The following is an 18,098-nucleotide window of genomic DNA, read 5'->3' as shown; positions in this document are numbered from 1 at the left end:
AACCTAGTGTTGTGCAATTTTTAACTTTATTCACCCAAGTCCAGCACCAGCACCTCCACAGAATGGCTAGTTTCTCCAGTAATTCTTACTCCTCTTCAAGAATGCCCTGTCATTGAGAAGCCCAATTATTGAGAGTTTGCTGGGTAAGTGGAGTTGAAATTCAAGATCAATTGTGATTTTTTAAAGAAGAGCAGGGCCAAGGTGCTGTATGCTTTACTCTTTCTTACTTGCATACACTGTAATTCCCCTTTACATTTCATTTATCCATTTATATGACTATAATTTTAAAAAATCACTACAAAATTCTGAATAATTTAGAGTCACTGATCTATCATAATATTCCAAAGTGATGCACATAATTTATGGCACTGCCTGTTGTCATACTGTGAAGCATAACTTCAGTCGTACTACGACGTACCACAATCACATCAGTTGGAACCACAGACTTGTGTGCAGTCTCCCAACTCTGCACCATTTCTGTTTCCCAATTTTCTTTTTGTTCTCAAGAAGAAAGTACAGTTATAAATGTGTTTTGGGCTGTAACACTCACATCCACTTTGTATCAGGCATTGCCTAATTTTTCACATTTTAATTAGTTAACAAATATTCCAGAACACTTACAATCTAATACATATGATGTACATTAGCCCCAATGCATACTTAACAATGGCACCTCTATAAACTGTGTCCATATGTCTTGACATACATATTCCCAAACATTTAAGACATCTTTAGAAGATACTACAGATATTATTCACCCTTGTGGTATCCTATGTAACTGATCTTCATTAATTAATGATCTCCAGTAAACATTTATGACTAATGACAAAAACAAGAAATAAAAGTACCTCTCGTACATCACAAGATTAAAAGGGGAATAGAAAACAAGTTACAGGTGTTACATGGATTAAACATATGTGTTACCTTAGTAAAAGTGGCACTAGTTTAGTTGATTTGCTCTGATTGATTGATGAGAATGGACTCGAGTAATCACTGTATGACTATAATTACCATCGGTTGAATTCAGTGGGATATAGTTGGTTGATTTGTGTGATAAGGAGTTATGAATTCATCATTTACAGGAACCATAACTAAAACACTTAACCAAATGCAAGTTATTTGTACCATGCTCTCAAGAACAAGGTGCTATTTAACTGGTCTACAGGTCTATTCTAAATGGTGTTGAAGAAATATGCAGAATCCAAGATGACTGCAGCATTTTCCATTGAGTGTTCTTGTAGCATTAGCTGCCTCTTGATCCTCTGTTCTCCAGATCCAGTTTCAGATTCCTGCTGCTTTAAAACCAGAATCAACCAGGCAATCAAGTGAACAATGAAGGGGGGAGAAACTACCAGAAATAAAAATTGGTTCTTGTTTTGCAATTTTAAGAACCCCTAGGATATCATATTAATTTAACCCATTCTGCAGAAAATTAACTGAATTGGTTCAACTGTCCATTTTACATCTAGCCTGGTGTTAATCTCTATTGGAAATTTACAGTAGCCAAGGTATAAAATGGGCAATCTCATTGTGTGAGTTTCAGATTAGGTTAGAATTACCTAAATTAGCGAGTAGAGATGACTCAACAAGATAAACAGTAAATTGATAGCTGCTGGCCCTTCAAGGACACCCCCTCTCAATACACACCCGCTCTTTGAGTTTAAGAAAAATCCCATCCCTGTCCTCACAGTCACCAATAAACCATCCGATCCCCACATACATCCACTCTCATCGCACAATTCAAATGCTCCTTTTCAAAAATATTTCATCTGAGTTATTCATCCTGCATATGGCCTCAAATGGAGCTGTGATGATAAATTTAACCAGCTAACTGCTCACAACTGCAACTAGATTGGCTGGTCAACTGGGAGCATTCAACTGGCCAATGAGGAACATACCAACTGGGACTCTTGTCTTAATTTCCAATTGATAACTGTTTCATCCAGGTTGTTTGACAATTGAGCTACAGGGAGAGGCTGAATAGCAGGAATCTGAAACTGGGTTTGGAGAGCAGAGGTTCAAGGACAAGATTATTCTAAGTTAATGATGTTTAAAATATTAACTTATGACTTACATAATATGAGTTGGCAAAGGCAGGATGGGCCAAATGACTTGTTTCTGCATTTTTAACTGACCTGGATCGCTACTTTCCTATCACAGACAGAAACAGTCATGGTCATAGAGATACACAGCAAGGACACCAACCCTTCAGTCCAACTTGTCCATGCCGACCAGGTATCCTAAGTAAGTCTAGTCTCATTTGGCCCATAGTCCTCTAAACCTTTCCTATCATATATCCATAAAGATGCCTTTTAGATGCTGTAATTGTACCAGTCTCCACCATTTCCTCTGGCAACTCATTCCATTCATACACCATAGGGTGTGAAAAAGTTGCCCCTTAGCTCCCTCTTAAATCCTTCCCCCTCACTAAACCCATGCTCTCTAGTTTTGGACTCCTCAACCGGGGGAAAAGACCTTGTCTATTTACTCTATCCATGGCCCTTATGATTTTATAAACCTTTCTAAGGTTATGCCTCAGCCTTCAAATCTCCAGGGATCTACCATTGGCTGCCTCTTGAACCTCTGCTCTCCAAACCCAGTTTCAGATTCCTGCTATTCAGCCTCTCCCTGTAGCTCAAACTCTCCAACCCTGGCAACATTCTTGTAAATCTTTACTGAACCCTTTCAAGTTTCACATCATCCTTTCTGTATCAGGTAAACCAGAATTGCACGCAATATTCCAATATCCTGAGAATCTTTTCTGAGCTTCTGAATTGTATCTGGTGATTAGCCTTTGAGTATAAACATCTGATGGTGGAATGTGTATTGACTATTTTATTGAAAGCAAAAGCAGATAACCATTTGAAACATTAGCTGTCTTTTGTGCAATAGTTCTAAACCAAATTGGTGTACAATGATGTCATTTAATCCACCTAATGCCCTGATGGTTACTTGTCATTTTTGAAACAAGTAACATCAATGATTCAAATGTATTACATTCAGTAAGTAATTCCTCTGGTGTTAAATCAATGCAGTCTACTGTATTTAAAATATGATTTGAATTGTTCAGAGGCACACCAGTGGATAAGATATTCAAGAGCAAAATTATTGAAAATCGGGAGCAATAAATACAATGCCAAAGATATTATCCTGAAAGTTGACCACAAGAAAATTCAAGAATAAAGGAATGTTTTGCAATGTAGCCCATCAGTGACTAAGTTGCTCATTGCTAAATGGCATCATCATCTTAGATATTTTAACTGACATTTCAATTCTCCACATGTTTCAAAGCCAAGCATGAATTGGGAACATGTTTTGTGTTGTTCATTTGTTTCTTTAGAGGATTGAAATGCTACTATGCATCTAACTTTCAAAGTGTAGCTTGAATTTTAACAAAACTCTCCATCATGAACCTAAGTCTTTCAGCCAGAGCTCCAAGGCTTTTGCTACTGTAATAGTTGCAATGAATATTTCTTGTCTTGTCTCTTTAAATCCAAGGTGACAGTTGATGCCTGCATGTCCAAACTATCATTAAGGTCTACTTTCGTGCCGTGATCAAGTCACATCAATAGCTTTAAATAATAAAAATCTCACTATAGTCAATTGTTGCACGTTGTAAATATACAAGAGCAGCTACGTGCAAAGAAGCCTCTTTCTTGCTGTTCAGTTCTTTTGGCTGTTGAATTGCACATTACACATTTAATTCCGAAGCATGTGGTGCTTTAATTCCTCTCGATTTATATTTAAGTGAGCAGCCCAGCTGTTGCAAGTGGATTGGTTGTGTACTTGTGCTTCACCTCCATTAAATAGGAAGTGAGCAGTTTGGAGGAAAATTTGAAACTTTTAACATTATTACATCCTGCCTGACCCAAATTTCACCTGTTTTTAGGATTCAAGCTCCCCATTCATCAAAGAAGGGAGATGAAGGCAAAAGGGAAAAAGGGAAACAGGCAAAGGAGGAAAGATGGAAGAAAAATTCTGATGCTTCATTTTTAAACGAATTCTTTGGATATTTCAGCAGATGAAATTTCTAATCTGCATTTTGATATTTTAACATACCAAACTAATTGAAAATGTCACCTAAACCTGCTTAAAATGCACAATATGGTAGACTATAAAATACTCAACTGAGTTCATTGCCTGCTAGGTTATACAGTCTCTGAAAGGGCAGATCTCAAAAAGGGCATTGCTTCCTGACTGTGGAAAGTTCTATTTACAGGAAGTGCTTTGATATAGATTAAGGAAAAAATGAAATATTTTAAAATAAAAAAATAAAATGGGCCACATGCCGCTAGCTCAGATTTGCTCCTACACTCACAAATATGTTCCCACATGTAAATATTTGTCTTACTGTGTGACAGTAAAGAATTGCTTCACAGTGAATGTTCTTAGAACATTGTACTATCACAGCAGGAGATCACCAAAACTCCAAATGGCGTTCATCCTGATTCAATCACCTGCTGCTCTTTTCAAGCCTTAAACTGTCAATATTTTGTTACAATCTAATTCTCAATGGCCAGTGGAGATAATGCTTCTCCACTGTACATCCAAACACCCAGATGTGAAGGACTCTGTCATGACTCCTCTTGGAATAATTCTTTGCCTTAAGTACATGGTACTATTATACTGGACTAACAGCTGGTAAATTTTAAAACAAATCAACAATTCAATATACAGTCTTTAAAGATCCATTTTACATGACCTATCCTGATAAGAAATGTTTGATTAAAATGCTATGATGCAAAAAGTCGAATCATTTTAGAGGCCAAGTTGGCTCTTAAGGTCACATCACTCTGATTAATCATAGTTATTACAGTGGATAAAGAGAAAATCACAGATGAAAACAATTAATCTATTTTTATAGGCAACAAGTAAGGTGGGTGGTAACTGAGAATTTTTATAAAAAAAACCTGACACAATATTCTGCTTTTCTGACCGACCTCATCACACAACAAACGTTCACCACATGAGAGGTTTTTCAAGGTCTGAAGGGCTACTTTGATTCAACAGCACTACAGGCATTAGCAGAAGCATAATTAGGGTAAAAAGTTCAACCACAGTTCCACGTCTAAAGCTGTGCCAGAAATTAACTTCCCCTCATTCGCTGTACTATACTGTATTGAACTGAACTGAACCCTCCCTTAGAGCCCATATTAAAAACACGTTTGGCTTTTATAGAGCTGCTTCCTTTTCAAATTAATTATTATGCCACTTTCTGGATGCAATTTCTAGGAATTGAACCACTACAAGCCAATCTTTGTATTCCAAAGTATAGACTAGTAGCAAGGAAAATGTATTGTGGACTCAAACCTCTCAGCTATTAATCATTATGAACTTAATTGGTAAACATCTATGGAGATGAGGGAATTAAGTAGGAAGATACTGTTAAAGTGTGACTGAGTCAGATTCTTATTCTTGCTACAGATTATTTTTGTTGATCTGATTTTTTTTGTTAAGTCAGTCAATCCTTTATGGTAAAGATATCAGATATTAATGTCTGCTCTGTCTCAAAGACCATGTGTTTTTTTTTTGGCAGGCTCCTCACAGTAACTCAGGAACCTCGTTCCACCAATCCATGATGGTGCATTAAGAGGGAATATATAAAATACACAAGAAACAAGAAGATGCTTCATAAAAGTGTGATCAAGCAAAATATGCTGCTTAACTGCAGATCTGAGTAAATGCCAGACTTTTTTTCTCCCTACAAAACATAATTTTTATACACTCTGCTAATAACTAGAAAGGAAAGAATGATAAAAAGTCTTTAAAGTTTCCTGAGTTGCAATTTCAGCTCGTCTACTGTTTCAGGAGATCCTACAAATAATCTCCACTACCTAATCAAAGTGCAGTATTAACAAATGTTATACATGCTCCTCTGACTCAAGGATGTCCGAACTGTAGCTATTTGTAACAAAATAGTGGTTGATACCAAAGGAGCACAAGTCCTTTAATTTTATTTTCCATATGTCGTACATTGTTTAGCATTTGAGGTATGTGATGGCTAAAGCACAATGATGCAAATATTATGTTTAAAGACAAGAAAGCCTTGGATCCTCTGCTCTGACACCAAAGTAACCTTATTAAACAGAATGTCCTAACTATAGAAATCAAACGATCCACATTTTTATCTTAAGATTAAGAAAAACTATCGAAAGCTTGCATGAGTAGAGTGCGAAGAGTTGAGCTGGACATCATCCAGAGCTTAAATGTTAACAGTACAACAATGGAAAGATCATGGCGACAAATTTAAACAGCTCAGAAAACATACAACCAAAGAAACTTATGAGCTGCAGAATAATGTGGTCAGTTCAGTCCAAACAAATAAAAGAAACATTGCATCAACATAAAAAATGTAAATAAAACTTCTGACTTGGTGTTACATTTTTGGCTTCTACTTTATTAAAAAACCTTATAGCCAAAAATATAATCATTTCGCGATGACATCTGTAATTTACTTTGTGCAACTATCCACATTACTGTATTAATCATGCAAAATATCTAAGAATTAATCAGCTTGATAACTTATCTCAACATGATTAAATATGATTTTGGTACTGTTTTTGACTGCTATTAACCATTTAATAGAATCACTCAGCATTAAGGAAGCCATTCAAATCACTGGCTGTGCTAACATATTGAATAAAACTATCAAATTAATCCCACTTTCTCCTACTCGTACAGCACTGCAAATGTTTCCTCTTCAAGTATATATTAAAACCTCTCTGAAAATTAATACTGAATCTGCTTCCACCACATTTTTAGATATTCACAACTCATGATGAAAAGAAAAATGTCTCAATTCTCCCCTGGTTCCTTCTCAATTATCTTTAATTAGCCTCTTCTGGTTACAAATCCTCTGCCTTCATTATTTTTGTACACCTCAATTAAATCTCCCCTCAATCTTCTTTTCTCAAAGCAGAAGAATGACAATTTCTCCAGTATAATCACAGATCTGAAGTTTCTTCTCTTCCAGTACTATTATTTAAAATCTCTTCTTCAAGACCTTGACATCCTTTATAAAGTGTGATGACCAAAGTTGAATGGAATACTCCAGCTGAGGCCTCATCAATGATTTATAAAGTTTTATCATGACCTCCTTATGCTTATACTCTCTGTCTCTATTTATAAAGTTAAGGATTCTTAAGCATGAGCAAAATACTATCAAGATGTAGTATATGCAAAATAAACAGAAAATACTGGAAACACTCAGCAGATCTGGCAATATTGGTGGAGAAAGAAACAGATTTAGCATTTCAGGTCAATTACCTTTTATCTGATCACAGGTCTTCTAGGTCACAGACCTAGAAGGCCAATTCTGTTTTCTCCTCCACAGATGCTGTCAGACTGGTTTAATGCTTCTAGTGTTTTCTGATTTTGTTTTGGATCAGATTTGTGATCTAACAGCTTCAACAGCCTATCCTGCTACTTTTAAAGGTTTGCATACATAAATCCAGATGTTTTGCTTTCTGATTTGGAACAAAGTATAATCTGTGAAAAGCAGAGGGGGTGGAAGAGCCTATGTTTCTATACCTCCCTGTTCCTTTCTCCTACAATGCTTCAGGTAATCAGATTTGATTTGCCAACTCTGCAATACAAATTATTCCAACAGTCTGAATCTGGCATTTTTGCATTTGTCCCCGTTAGTTCAAAAGAAATAACTGCAGCAACACGTCTTTCTTTTCAGCAATATAGTACGCACTCCGAAAGGCTCTGATTAATTAAGAACAGTCAGCATGGTTTTGTTATGGGATGGTCATATGTGACCAATCTGGTTGAAATTTTCATAAAGGTAACCAGGTAATATTGCAAGAACAGTGTTCTGCAGAATCGTTCCATAATGGTGAAGTCACTAAGAATTTCAACTTGAGCATTTCTGATAAAAAGCACATTTTGTTGAAGCTTTTCATCGAACACTCGTTATTTCACAGGACTTTCCAACTGACATACAGGTGTTTTTCCAACACTTCTACCAATCAGATTCCACTTGCTAACTAGCCAGCACTCTCTTCTCATGCAGTACAAATATTAGATTTCTCCTTAAATTGGTATTCTCGCACGATGAAAAGCTTTGACAAAATGTATCTTTTTTTTCAACAATTCTCAAATTCTTTACTACCAAACGACATTTGAATTTAGAATTCTTTGTAGAAATTATGGCTAGACAAAGCTGACAATGAACTTAAAATTGCCTTTCTTAAACCTACAGCATGTCATTTCTCAGATATCACTTCCTCTGATCTTATATCAGAAGATAACCCAGCATAGAGTTTCCTTGATCCTATAGCTGGAGAATTGGAACTCATCAGGATAATGTAGAAATAGACTTATCATTGTCAGTAATAAATTTAATAAAGACTCAGGATAAATATTTTCACACAGAGATTAGTTAGAATGTGAAACTTGCTGCATCAAGAAGTTGAAGAAAATAGTATTGATGCATATAAGGGGAAGTTAGACGTACATAAGAAGAAAGGAACAGAAGAATATGTTGATAAAAAATGGATGAAGTAGAGTTGGAAATGGGTTATGAAGAACATCAACAGTGGCATAGATCTGTTGGACAGAATGACTTGCTTTAGACTTGTAGGTTCTATATAACACTTTAGACATAAAAATGCATTCTGTTATTCCAACCTATCAGCACAGCCTCAGGATGCTGTCAACCTGACACAGATGGATATCTTACTTTAATGAGGTGAAATGTTCTCCTGATCACCTTTCACAGCATCTTCTCATTGTTTGCATCATTCAGTTACCACTTAAAATCTGACCCAGACTCCTACCAATCAGAAGCAGGTAGAACATACTAGAGGCCAGTATAAATTTCTCCTCTAACTGCATTATCACCATCTTTGCCCTTCCATAATCATCTACCCACTGAAGAAAATCTCTCTCCTCGCCATGGTACAAAGTGTTCTGACATCTTCTCATTCCTGCTTATTGCACTGAGTCTAATTCTTGCAGTTGACAAAACAGAAGATATCTGAAAAGTTGGCCAAGAGAGAAAACTAGTTTTCTGTAAGCATCAATTGCAGCTGGAATCTATTCTCCCAATCTGCTGACTGGAACTCCGGCAGTCAACTAAAATGTCTTTGGGTACATTTCATCCTGCCCGCATATTTATTGAATGAAACAATCAGTAAAGGTTAACATTTAAATCAGATTCTTTGGTCAATTGAAGATCGAGATTCACTTCAATAAGAGAACTTTTAGAAAACTGATTGACTCAATTTAAATATTCTTCCTTTCATCCAAAACAGCAGGCACAAGATCAAACACAGCCAAATAGTGAGATAATTCAATTCTAATCCAACATGCTAAAACACATTTTTAAAATGCCAACATTAAATGTGCCCTTTATAAAACACAATGATGTTTGTACTTTTTAAGGTTGAAACATGCATCAATTTAAGCTTAGTTAGTGGTGCAGCCTCAATAAAAGAAAAACTTGCAAAAACATGGTGTCTTTCATGACCTCCAGAGATTCCAAAGTGCATAACAACCAATGAAGTACATAGTGACTGTTGTAATGTAGGGAACATAGCAGCCAATTTGTCCTCAGCAAAAACCCACAAACAGCAATGTAATAATCGACAAGAGAAATATGTTTTGTGATGTTGATTCATGGATAATTACTAGCCAGTACACTGGGAATAACATCCCTGTTCTTTTCTAAATAGTGTCACAGAAGCTTTCAGGTCTACCTGAGGAAACAGACAGGGCTGTAATATAATTTCTCATCCAAAAGACACCTCCAACACTACATGACTCCCTCATTTATACTCAGGTTTTGGAGTGAACTATAACACACAACTTTCTTACCCATCCTTCCTGTTTTTACGCCTTTCTTGATATGAACGCCTTCAGGTACCTTCTCTTTAGTACGCCCATTCTGAATTTGTTTAACTTAATTCTTCATTCTTTACTTTTTAAATTCTCCTCAAAGTCTACTTTTATAACAATGTACTATTTCATCCACTTCACTGATCAGTCTCTCTCTTTCTATAAAGTCAAGGGAATTTCATTGTGTTAAGGACACCAAAACAAAAATTTTCAGCTTGTACTTCAATTTCAACTGTGATCTAGGATTGTAACACATTATCTATCGAGTAATTATTGTAGTTTAAGGAAGGACTATGTTGCTGAAGTTGTCAACTTATGTGAGTAAATTAAAGCTTTATCAGCTAAAGGTCCTATGAATCGCAGGGCGTTGTCCTGACATTCTAGCCAACATTCTTCCCTTAAACCAATACCAGCAAAAACAGATTAATGTCATGCACATCCAGTCATGTGGGATATTACTAAACACAAAATAGTTATTGCATTTACATCTGAAGCAATTTGAAACAATTGTGAAAGTATCTTAGAAATTAAATAAATGCAAGTCCCTTATTGTCCTCAAGTACATGTTTTCAAGGTATATTTCTTAATTTAACATGCTTACCAATAGAATGGATATTATAATTCTACAATTCACAATTCCCATACAAAATTTGTCGTTAAACTGTCAAACTGACCTCCAGCAAAAATGCTACTTTGAAGAACAAGTAGTTGAAGGAACTGTAGTTGTGCAACTATTCACTTCAATCTGACTAAAATTCTCAAGCTAATTATAGTAAAATGGGAGATATAATCAGCTTTCTGCCTATTCCATTTAATCTAGACAAACAGAATTGAGTGATTATCTTTCTAACCTTTTAAAGTAAAATTACTTTCAAAGATTCAACTCTCTGCAGGGGTGAACGTGCATTAAAATAAAACAACAAGATGCCAGATTCAATATCTTTTGTAAGATCTGCGTCAACATTTTCGAAATGAAAAATTAAAGCACTCCTGCTTTGAGCCAACATATGGAAGTCAACCATTTAATGCAGTGAGCACAAATCACAGTAATTGAGGATACAATGTAAACGTTACAAGTCAATTCTTAAAATAGCTTGAACTTGCACTGTAATCATTCCCTTACTCTTCATGAATATTGTCAACCTATATTGTATTATAAATTTAACAGATTGCATTCCTTTAATTCAGCAGTGAACTGAATGACATAAATTGAGTCTTGGGATTTTTATTTTAGCTTGAGAAATTAAAATAAGCTCTCATCAGAATTTGGCACCCAGTGTTATCAAATAACTCTTCCTCATCAGATTGAGTTTTGTTATGATTCACTCATGTTCGCTACCAAAAACATTTCCATCACTAAATTCCCATGTACAACACCTTTCACTTCACAATTAATCATGTAAGTACTATGGCTAGAAGAGATGAGACTGAGAATTCACAGCAGATTACCATGAATCTCCAGACACTGCTTTTCTAAGTGGTCAAGGTTTGGAAGATACTGTCAAAAGAGCTTTGGTGAGTTCCTGCATTGCATTTTGAGGATGGTACACACTGCTGCCACTGTCCATTTACAGTGGAGGAATTGAATGTTTGAAATCATAGGTGGGGTATTTTAATCAAAGTGGGCCACTTTGCCCTGGGTGGTGTCAAGCTTATTGAGTATCAGTGGAACCACACTTAATCTGACAAGTGGAGACTATCATCAAATACTCTTCATTTGTGCCTTGCAGATGGTGCCAAATTTTGGAGATGAGTTACTCACTGCAGAATTCCAAGGTGCTGAGCTGCTGTTATAGCCACAGTATTTATATGCACAGTCCAGTTCAGTTTCTAAACAACTGTAACCCCAGTGATAGTGGGGATTCACCAATATTAATGCCAATGAACATCACAGGGAAATGGATCTTCTATTTGTTGTTTACGGTCATTGCCTAACACTGATATGGCAAAAGCATTACTTGGATATATATCATGAAAAGCTCTATGATCGGTATTTGAACCTTCAAATCAAACAAAATTTCATCACGTAAGAGGAGAGACATCCAAGGTAAATCAACTTCACAAGCACAGTCAAGTTGCACACGTTGACATTCATATCAAGACCAAAACTCCTGCCTACAAACTCAACACCCACGCATGTCCGCGAGCAGTACATTGGGCAGCCATGCAATAATCACATCTGACTTCTTCCAGCCAACAAATTCTGAAAGTTGAAGCTTCAAATATCATTTTGCTGTATGCTTTCCAATGGTAATCACTGATGAGCACACAGCTGGAAGGAGGGTGACTTGCACCATATTAACATAGTACTTTACTAGCATGAGTAAGCTATTTGGCTCTTCAAGTCTACTCCATAATACAATAATTTCATGGCTGATCCAATTGTCATCCCGAATGCACTTTCCTGCCTGCCTCCCTTAACAAATGACTCTTTTGTCCATCAAAAATCAATATAGTTTAGCCTTGAATAAATTTAAAGATCCAAGTACTTTTATGATAGAAAATTTCAATGACTAATAACCTTCTCAGAGAAAAAAGAACTTTTTCTCCTCATTTAAGAACACCTTGTAACCTGAACATTCCATCCGCCTGTCTTTTCAAGTACCACCTGTCCTTCTATGGCAGGGAATGCAGATCCAGCATTGGATTGTTTGGTCACCTCAGGACTCACAACACAGAAACAGAAGAAAATCATCTGTAATTTTGAGGCTTAGCCTCAGATCTGCATTGGAAGCAGTTCAGAGAAAGTTTACTCGGCTAAAACCTGAAATGGACTGATGAAGGGCCTTTGCCCGAAATGTCGATTTTCCTGCTCCTCAAATGCTGCCTGACCTGCTGTACTTTTCCAGCACCACATTCAAAACTCTAATCTCCAGCATCTGCAGTCCTCACTTTCACCTAATACCTGAAATGGGTAAGTCGTTTCTCTTATGAAGAAAAGTTCAACAGGCTGGGCTTGTATCGCTGGATTTTAGAAGAGTAAGAGGCAGCTTGATAGAAACATCTGAGATCCTGAACAGAACGTATGCTTCCTTTCATGGGAAAATATGGAACTAGGAGTCACTACTTAAAATAAGAGAATATTTACTTACTTAAGATAGAAGACACAATATTTTTTCTTACAGAGTACAGCTATTGAGAGCCTTTGGAACTCTCTCTCAAAAATATTCAACTATACCCTTTTAAGACCAGGATAGGTATTTGTTTGATGAGTAAGGGAATGAAAGGTAATCAACAATTTTATTTTTATTCATTCACAGAATCTAACTGCCCAGATAACAGCTTTAGAGTCAACCACATTGCTGTGAGTCTAGAGTCACATGTAAACCAGATCATGTAAGGATGGCAGTTTCCTTTCCTAAAGGACATAGAACATTAAGAATCAGCTGGGTTTTTCCCCAACAATTGGCAATGGTTTCATGGTCATCAATAGACTCATAATTCCAACTTTTATTGGATTCAAATTCCACAACCTGCCAAGGTGGAATTTGAATCCAGTTCCCCACAACATTATCTGGATTGCTAGATTAAAAGTCTAGTAATAGTACCCTCGGCCATCAACTAAGAATATTGCACAATTAGGTCAACTATAATCTTACTGAATGGTACAGCAGGCTCAAGAGACCAAATGTATATATTCATAAGTATGTAGCTCAGCCTTGAAAGTATAAGTTGAAAGATCTGAAGAGCCAAATAGCTTACTCCTGCTCCTAAGTCCTATGTTTATATGACATAGATCTCTCTATTTCTAGCTATGTACTCATTGGTCATTGCTCGTTGAAAGGATTACAGCAAAGAAAAAATACTTTATTTATAATATCAACATCATGAACTTTGAAAATTTGGTAGCTGGAAGGAGTCAGATGTGATTATTCCATGGCTCCCCAGTATGGCACTTGAAGATTTAAATGGATTTTAAGTTTGTAGACAGGTATTCTGGTCTTTATTTTAAACAGAGTCTGCTCTGTTTTCAGCCTCCCCGACAAGAGAAGACATGTTCCTGGTTTCCATCTTATCAATTCTCCTCACTATTTTGTACTTTCAAAAAGATCACCTCCCATTTTTCTTAACTTGAGTCGGTAAAGAACCAACAGATTCAACCTTTCTTCAGCAGATAAACCCTTCATTCCAAGAATAAGGCAGGAACCTTCTCTGAACTGCTTCTCATGTAATTATATCTTTTTTTCAAATAATGAGACCGAAACAGTACACAATACTGTGGATGTGATCCTAGCAATGCCCTGTTAAACTGTAGTGAAACATTCTCAAAACCCTGAAACTTGGGTGAGATCTGCAAGCTTCCTTTGCTTTGTGAGCAAATGGTGATAGGTTCAAATTTGTTATTCTTGCGGGATTTGTGATTCTTACTATGCACAATGATTCAGTACGTTGGTTTTTCGGATGACAAGTGAGTCTCTAAAGTATTTTGTTTCTTTGACCTTCCATGAAAATGCTATCAGAATTCTTAACAGTTGTGGTCCAGTGGGAGGCATAGGAGACATCTGCTGTGACCATCAGGCATAGATTTCCTGTGGCTGGAGTAGATTTTATAACCAGCAACCAAAAGTTCTACAGACACAGGAAAGGCATTGATCTTTTAGAAAACAAATCTGTTACAACACTGTCTTTTTGCACAGCTTATTTTTCACTCTGTGCAATGTCACAGATACCAGAAGCAAAAAGAAAATACCCAAATTGGTTGCATGAGGATCTGCTCGTGTAGAATAATGACCAGGATGTTCCATTTTGAACAGTCTCTTCATTGAAAATATGTTAGACATGCTGAAGACCTCCTGTGTTTGAAGGCAGATCAATAGATGACAAGAGAAGAGCTCGGAGATAATTTTCATGTTCACTGTATTGACAGTAACTTGATAAAGGAGGTTGTCAATTGTGGTGTCTGCCCAATCTACACTCCAATTAATTCATTCTATGTAATCTTGATTATTTTAATTTTATTCTCAGAATGGATGCAACACTGACAGGACCCAATTTAGTGCTCTGAGAAGGTGACAGTTGATGTTGGCTTCTCTTTTGCCATTGTCGTACTTATATCGAAATCATCATTGGATGTCTCTTGACTCAAATATGGTGTCAGGGTCAGAGGTTTCTCTCAAGGCTGCCCATGCGATTGAACATTTCCCAATGCACAGATCTTTGAGCATGTGCAGCTGGATTATCCACAGGATAGTCAGATCCAGAGTGCATGATTTGATCCCCTTTCTTTAATTATTTGCTACTGTTCTGCATCATTATCAAGAGGCTATGACTCAAAGCATTTTACAGCTTGATAGACAATTAATCACCATTTTAACCAATTGATAGCAAGATCTTCCAGTCCAGTTCATTTTAGTTGAGCTTGCAGGATTTTGTTTGAATGCTTGTAGAATTAGCTTCAAGAAGGATATTACCATTTGTTTGATACTCCAGCTATTGAAGTTGAAGAATTCAACAGAGGCACTGCTGATGAGATTTTTCTAGTCTACTTAGGCGTTGCTGATATACAGTCCAAGGCATACAGGAATGTGATGTGAGCAGTGAACTTTAAATCCAATAATAACAAACCGAGGCATATTACCTAACCAAAATTACATGTGGCTTGATAGGAATCTTACCAACTGCACAAAGTATCCACTCTTGTCTTTCTCCGTGGTAGAGGTCCTCTACTGGAACATTCTGTTAAATAAGTTTGTGGATTGCTGTAGTGTATCCCACTGGTTCTCAACTTTCAGATATCAAGGCACACTTCATTGAGACAAACAATTCTATGGCACTATTTTCAGCTGAACTAATTGCTCATAAGTGTCACATTTACTCATATTTACTTTGGTTACAGCCTTACTAGAGATGTTTGCAACATATTGTTTGGTTCATTGCCCATGCTAAATTGCCAGTAGTATTCAGGGATGTGTAGGTTAGGTGCATTAGTCAGGGGTAAGTGGACAGTAATAGGACAGGGGAATGGTTCTGGATGGGTTACGCTTTGGAGGGTCAGTGTGGATTCATTGGGGCAAATGGTCTGTTCCCACACTATAGGGATTCTGTGCTGCTATGATATTCCATGCAACAAACTACATAAAGATCAAAAGAGTTCATGTTTCAAATCTACCAGAAAAAATACACTGTCTTCCACTGTGAGCACAAATATTTTTTCAAAGTTTGCTCAACCCTTCGTCAACTTCTCTTTGTAGATGAAAAATTCAGGTAAGGAGCAAGTGGCATTTCTTGTCTATGAAAATCCTCCATTGTGTTGTGTGGCATGATCACCGTGCTAAATGGAACAGACTTTGAATAGATCTAGCAACTCAAGACTGAACATCCTGACGAAGGGCTTAAGCCTGAAACATCAACTCTCCTGCTTCACAGATGCTGCCTGACATGCTGTTCTTTTCCAGCGCCACACTTTTCGACTCTTATCCCCAGCATCTGAAAGCCTTCCTTTCTCCTAGCCATCAATAACAGCAGAATTGTACTCCAGCACAATCTGTAATCTCCATCACAATCTGTAATCTCTTGGCCTGGCACATCCCCCATTCAACCATTACCATCAAGCTGGGAGGCCAACTTTAGTTCAATGGACAGTATAGGAGAGGATGCCAGGAAACAGCACTTGGGATACCCAAAAATGAGGCATCAATCTGATGAAGCCACCAAACAGGACTGCTTGCATGCCAAACAGCATAACTAGCAAGTGATAGTCAGCACTAAGCAATTCCATAACCAATAGATCAGATCTAAGTTCTGCTGTCTTGACACATTCAGTCATGAACAGTGGTGGACAATTAAACAACTCACTGGAGGAGGCAGCTCCACAAATATCCCCATCCTCAATGATGGAAAAGCCCAACACATCAGTGCAAAAGGTAAGGCTTTTCATGATCCATCTCAGCCTCCTCCGTTGTTCACAGTATTATAGATGCTAGTCTTCAGCCAATTCAATTCACTCCACGGAATATCAAGAAATGGTTGACACTGGATATTGCAAAGGCTACAGACCCTGACAACAGTTCAGCAATAATTCTGAAGGCTTGCACTCCAGAACTTGCCGTTCCCCCTGCCAAGCTCTTCCAGTACAGTTACAACACTGACATCCACCCAACAATATGAAAAATTAATAGACAATAGACAATAGGTACAGGAGTAGGCCATTCAGCCTTTTGAGCCGGCACCACCATTCAATATGATCATGGCTGATCATTCCTAATTAGTATCCTCTTCCTGCCTTATCTCCATTACCCTTGATTCCGCTGTCTTTGAGAGCTCTATCCAACTTTTTCTTAAATGAATCCAGAGACTGGGCCTCCACTGCCCTCTGGGGCAGAGCATTCCCAGACATGTTTTGTACATAAAAAGCAGGGCAAATCCAACCCAGCCAATTGCCACTCCATCAGTCTGCGCTCGATGATCAGTACCATGATGTAAGGTGTGATCAACGGCATTATCAAGCAGCACTTGTTCAGCAATAAACTGCTCAGTTTGGGTTCTGCCATGGCCATATAAGATCCTGACCTCATTACAACCTTGATTCAAAAATGGACAAAAGAGCTGGATTCCAGAAGCGAAGGGAGAGTGACAGTCCTTGACATCAAGGCTGTTTTCAACCAAGTGTGGTATCAAGGAGTCCGAGCAAAACTGGAATCTAACGGTTATCGGGAACAAACTCTCCAGTGGCTGGAGTCATATCTGGAACATTGAAAGATGGTTGTGGTTGTTGCAGTCATCTCAGCTTCATTAATTGCTTTCCCTCCATCAGAATGTCAGAGGTGGGGATGTTTGCCAATTATTGCACAATATTCAGCACCACTCACAACTCCTCAGATACTGAAACAGTCCATGCTCAAATGCAACAACATCTGGACAATATCCAGGCTTGATCTGACAAGTGGCAAGTTAACATTAAGACAGACAAATTTCGGGCTATAACCATCATCAGTAAGAGACAATGTAACCACCACACCTTGACATTTAGTGGTGATGCCATCACTGAAACCACCACTATCAACATCCTGGGAGATACGTTGATCAGAAATTCAACTTGACTAGGAATGCTGCAGCAAGTAACTATCTCCTGACTCCACAAAATCTGTCCAACATTTACCAGGCACAAATCAGAAGTGAGATGCAATACTCCCCATTTGATAGAGTCATAGAGATGTACAGCATAGAAACAGACCCTTCAGTCCAACTTGTCCATGCGACCAGATATCCCAACCCAATCTAGTCCCACTTGCCAGCACCCGGCCCATATCCCTCCA

At 37.5% G+C, this 18,098-nt stretch overlaps 1 protein-coding gene across 2 annotated transcripts in view; it reads right to left on the bottom strand.

The window, feature by feature from the left end:
* bcas3 (BCAS3 microtubule associated cell migration factor) overlaps positions 1–18,098 on the bottom strand; it is a 1,146,863-nt gene that overhangs the window by 931,515 nt on the left and 197,250 nt on the right. The gene's annotated exons all lie outside the window — the stretch shown is intronic.

Source organism: Hemiscyllium ocellatum, chromosome 31 (assembly GCF_020745735.1).
Source record: "Hemiscyllium ocellatum isolate sHemOce1 chromosome 31, sHemOce1.pat.X.cur, whole genome shotgun sequence".
Lineage (NCBI taxonomy): Eukaryota > Metazoa > Chordata > Chondrichthyes > Orectolobiformes > Hemiscylliidae > Hemiscyllium > Hemiscyllium ocellatum.
This window is presented reverse-complemented; position numbering and strand designations above follow the sequence as displayed.